The sequence below is a fragment of the Olea europaea genome, unplaced genomic scaffold (genome assembly GCF_002742605.1).
Source record: "Olea europaea var. sylvestris unplaced genomic scaffold, O_europaea_v1 scaffold2213, whole genome shotgun sequence".
NCBI classification, from domain to species: domain Eukaryota; kingdom Viridiplantae; phylum Streptophyta; class Magnoliopsida; order Lamiales; family Oleaceae; genus Olea; species Olea europaea.
This window is the reverse complement of record NW_019240157.1, coordinates 37,462-42,964: the sequence shown is the minus strand read 5'-3', so window position 1 is coordinate 42,964 and position 5,503 is coordinate 37,462.

Below are 5,503 nucleotides of genomic sequence, written 5' to 3'. Positions count from 1 at the left end.
TTTAATTGTATTTTTTTTTTTTTTTTTTTTTTTTTTTCTTTTTTTTCCCCCCCCCCCCCCCCCCCAAAAAGACCATACAGAGAACAGTATTTGGAGTATCTAAACTAAGATGGTGGTGATCAAGGGTGTGGATTTATATCCATGCCCTTCAAAATCTAGAAAGACTAGGTTACCAAGGAGACCAAGGAAAGACCTACTCCTGATTGTGTCATTTCCTGTTATACTAGCAGAACTCCAAATCAAGGGACAAGGGATTATGGTGGACAAAATCATAACAAAAATATTTGTAGCTCAATACATAGGTTGGATAAAGGCTAATGGATATTTGTAATAATTGTTCTATGAACTCTACAGCATTTGCCATCAATATTTGCACCACGAACACACATTCAATTTAACAGCAGATTAATTCTTAGCACATAATGGCTGATTTCGACGTCACAGAGCCAAAAATATTAGTTCTGATACCAGTTTCTAGAGAAATCATCACCAAACAACCAAATAATCAACAAAAAGTTAGTTATATAATCTACTAACAATGAGAATTAATTGAGTAAATGACATAACAATACTTTACTATCAAAACTCCAATTGATTGGCTCCAAAAGTGGATGAATCCAGGCTCAGATCAAGGGTCCAAAATCACACGGCAATACTACCCAAATTGGACCAAGATTATTCACTCAAAGATCATAGAAGAATAACCTAAGAATCGGCCAAATGCTGCACACGGAGGCAGCCAAATAGGGATAGTGAATGGGGCAATGAGCAGGGGGGAAAACGCACGGGATAGAGGCCAAAGTCTGGTTCTCAAGTGCCGATTAGACCGCCGACTAAAGAGAGAAGAAAGGTGGCCACTCAAAGGAACAAAAGTCATTGCAGCCAAGAAGATGAGCAAAAAGAGGCACAGCCAATTTATCTCAAGAAAACCCGAGGAACCTGTGTGTGATATATCACCCAGATTTGGCAAAGAGAAATCACTTATTGGGGATTGGCTGGGGTTGAATTTGCATACATCTTTCTTCTGAGAACATATATTGTACGGGTAACGAAAGTTTGTAAAGTAAAAGGGTAATTATCAAATTTTTAATTAATGGGCCGTATTGGGCCTAATTATCCCAAGCCCAAATCCCCCCAAAATTGCCCAAATTTCATAAAATCAATTCACGCCCACTCCAAATCAATCACATCTTTCTGTTCCTCTCCTTCCATCACAGTCTCGGGTCTCAACAAATCACTAGCCGGCGAACAATCCAGCCATCTTCTTCCTTCCCTCTAAATAAGATTGGTATTAAGGCCATCAATGGCGTTAGAAAACCTGTAGGCATCAATTGTTAAATTTGTTAGTATCGTGTTATTGTTTTGGTTGAATTATTGGTGAAGATAAAAAATCAGAATTTTAGACAATAAGTTCTTTCAAAATTGATTATTTGTCCCTCTGTTAGAGGTGTTCCAGAAATGTCTACGATCGCGCGAGACAACTCTCTCTAAGGAACTCGGCAAAATAGCCCCGTAACTTCCATAAAAAATGTGGTTGAAAAGTCATAATCTCATGTAATGTATAGAATATATTGTTAAAATTAATTGTTGACTGATTTTAATGCGCCGGGCTCAGTGGAATGTAAAAGGTCCTTAAATTAACGAATTTTCACTCTTAAATCCTCAATCCCCTTCAAGAATGCACTCGAACACACAGTGAATTGACAATGGAGAATATGGAAGAAGCAGAAGAACCAGCGGAAATCGACGTACCATTGAAAAATGTGGTTGAAAAGTCATAATCTCATGTAATGTATAGAATATATTGTTAAAATTAATTGTTGACTGATTTTAATGCGCCGGGCTCAGTGGAATGTAAAAGGTCCTTAAATTAACGAATTTTCACTCTTAAATCCTCAATCCCCTTCAAGAATGCACTCGAACACACAGTGAATTGACAATGGAGAATATGGAAGAAGCAGAAGAACCAGCGGAAATCGACGTACCATTGAACAGAAAAAGTAAATCAAAGAAGCAAAAAAATGGAGCCCGATCAGCCGAAGTAAACACAGAGTCCGCTCAATTTTCTGGCTTGAGAGAATAATTCGAGTCTTGTACTACTTCACCAAGAATCATATCTTCAATGTTCGATTATTCAGTTGAAAATCACTTCAAAGCCATCGAAACAATTTTCCAGACTCCGTGGAGAGCCGGAAATTAACTGTTCTAATCAGAAGGAAACCAAAAATTCTCCAATTCTATTACATTCTTAAAGCAATAGTAATACTAATGATTTTTCTTTTAAATTTGGTTTTTTTCTTTTTTGTTAATTCGAATGAATTATTTGTCCGTATGTTGACATAAGATATGGAGTATGGTTGTAGAGTGAAGGCATTTTTCTAACGTACCGATGACTATAAGGTTCGCTTGTCGAAAAGATGGTAATAGTCCAAAGGAAAAAGACGTAATGGGTGGGATTACCTTGCCTTAGTTTTTTGCTGCTACTATTCCTAAGGTACGGAAAAGCCATTCAAACAGGCTTTTTTGACTAGATTTGTTTTCAAAGCTCATTTGGCGCACCCTATTGGTGGAACGCGCCCCACCCCCGCCAATATGGGGGCGCCAAATCAGCCCTGAAAACAAATCCTGTCAAAAAAGGCCTGTCCCCTATCAAGTTTCCCTAAGGTACAATAGATAATAACATTGCAAAAATGAATTTGGTGATTTTTTTTGGAGTGAATTAAATAGTCTTTAACTAAGTGCATGTTTGGTAGAGATTTTAATCCAATTAAAATGAATTTTTTTTATTGTTATTTTATTATTACAGCCATTATTTTTGAATTCTTCTCTCACAGATAGGATCCAATCAAAAAATCTATTAACATAATCCCTATCAAATAAGCACTAAGTTGTTGTGAAAATTAGGGGGCACAAAATGGGGGAATGCTTGCAGGTTCTGAATCTAGGTAGGTTGAAGAATTGGATTGAGACTTGCTATTGAAATATATGTTGAATTGGTATCTATTTGTTTTCTACTCACTTAAGCTTGCTGCAGCAAAGACTTTGTAATGTCTGTAGGAGGCAAAGTCTGGGCAGTAGACTGGTGTCCAACAGTTGACCGCAGTTCTCTCAAAAACATGAAATCCGAGGTATTTCAATTAGTAATTTAGTATTACTTTATTCTGTGTCCTATGCGTATATTTATTTTGTTAACTTTAAGAGGGCTGCCTTACCTAGAAGTGTAATTAAGCATCAATAAACAACGCAAGGAATGTATTAAAATAGTTTGACAATCATAGATATGGTTGTACGACGAAATTTCATGTATTAAAATATAGAAATCGTTACAAATTGTATTTTGATAAATGCAAGTGAATGTTGACCTTTTGGTAATTGCAAAATTGTAAAAAATTCCTAATTAATTATCTAAATATTTGAAGACGATGGGCTACGAGACTTGAATCTTGGTTTTCAAGAATTTGTTGAAAATTTGATTTGTCGAGACTTGACTTGTTCGGAATTTGAATCTTGAGACATGGACTTGAATTTGATTTGAAGAAAACTTTGATCTTCTTAGATTTGACATGAACCTATTTGATTCGAAGTAGATTTTAATCTTCTTCACGGAGTTTAGGTTTGAGAGAATTTCTTCCCTTCTTTCGGTCTTGAAATTTTTCAGCACTTCGTGATGTTCTCTACTTTTTTTCTTGCTTCTGCTTTCACCTCTTCCACCCCTGTCTTATGAATCATTGGTCCTATTTATATGATAAATTTTGTACTAATTTTGGTAATCACTCAATTATATTTAATTAAAAGGGATAATTGAGTAATTATGGTTTTATTTATTTGTTTGTTTATTTATTTATTTAAAAGGTGGTATGAGCCTTTTGGTTTTTATGGATCTTAGTAGATTTAAAATTTAATTTGGCAAATGATTTAAATCGACTCAATTCATTTTACTTATTTATTTATTTATTTATGTCTACAAATGTCCCGTCAAGATTTATTTATTTATTATGAAATAAATAAATTAATAAATCTTGATTATCGTTTTTTTATTTATTTGATTTGAACTCAAACTTCCCATACAAATGAAAAATCTGAGAATAAATTTAATAAAATTCTTACCCTTCGATTATTTATTGATTTATTTTATACGACTCATAATAAATTTGATTTAGACAGACTTTTATGTTGCATGATAAGTTGGACTTAAGTGAGATCTGATACTTACCTATTCATATGAGCAAATTATAAGATTTGGCCACAAATGAATTAACTTTACAAAAAAAGGTAACACAATTTTTTTATTTTTTTTTCACTTTCTCTCGCCTTCTCTTTGTCCTTTTCATTTTTTTAATTTTATTTATTGTCGATTTTCAACGCAGAAAACCAACCAAAATATTAAATTGGTTTCCGCCGTTAATATTGGTTTCCTTCATATTTTGGTTTCCACGAAATTGACAGAAACCAAATTGGGACCTTTTGAAAATTTTCTCTTTTTTTTCTTGGTTTTTCTTTCACTTTTTTTTTTCGCTGCTTTCCGAAGCAATTCTTCCGCTTTTTTTTTTCTTTTTTGACGCAACTTTTTATTTTTATTTTTTCTTCTTGTTCTAGTTCTTTTTCTTTTCTTTTCTTTTTTTGTATTTTTATTTTGATCCCTTTTTTATTGATTATTATTTTGGTGTAGGTTTTTTTTTATTTTTTTATTTTTTTTTAAACAAAATTGAAACTAACATTTTTACATTTTCTTTTTTTTTTTCAGGGACTAAACTTTTGGAGTGAACCAAGGATTTTGAGGTTCAAAATTCTCTTCGTGTAGAGATTTTTTTTTTGTCACAATTATTTTATGAGTTCAAAAAATATATGCTTATGAACAAATTCAAAATCGCAAACATTCATACACATTGAAAACTAAGGACTGTCACTTTTCACTATTCAATGCGTTTTTTGTTGGGGCTAAGGACCTACTCATTCGACCGTCCACAGCATTTTGTGTTAAAGATTAAGGACATGTTCCTTCAACTATCCAAAACACTTTGTGTTAAGGACCAATAATATGTTCCTTCAACCATTTAAGACACTTCATGTTTGGGACCAAGGACCTGTTCCTTCGACCGTTCAAGACACTTCATATTTGGGACCAAGGACTGGCTCCTTCGATCGTCCAAAGCATTTTGTATTGAGGACCAAGGACTGGCTCCTTCGACCGTCCAAGGCACTTTGTGTTGAGGATCAAGGACCTGTTCCTTCGACCGTCCAAGGCACTTCATGTTTGGGACCAAGGACTGGCTTCTTTGACCGTCCAATTCACTTTTTGTAGAGGTTGTTTACATATTTGGGAGACTCATGGTTTTAGACGATAAACCAATTTAAGGGGTTTTGCTGCCTCTTTTCTTTTTTTCTTTAGCTGACCCCCCTTTTTTCAGGCATGGCTGAAATAGCTCTGATGATAAAGCATACTCTGATGTACACGAAATTGTTGAGCTTAAATATCAAGGCAAAAGTTATTTGTGTTTCAAAG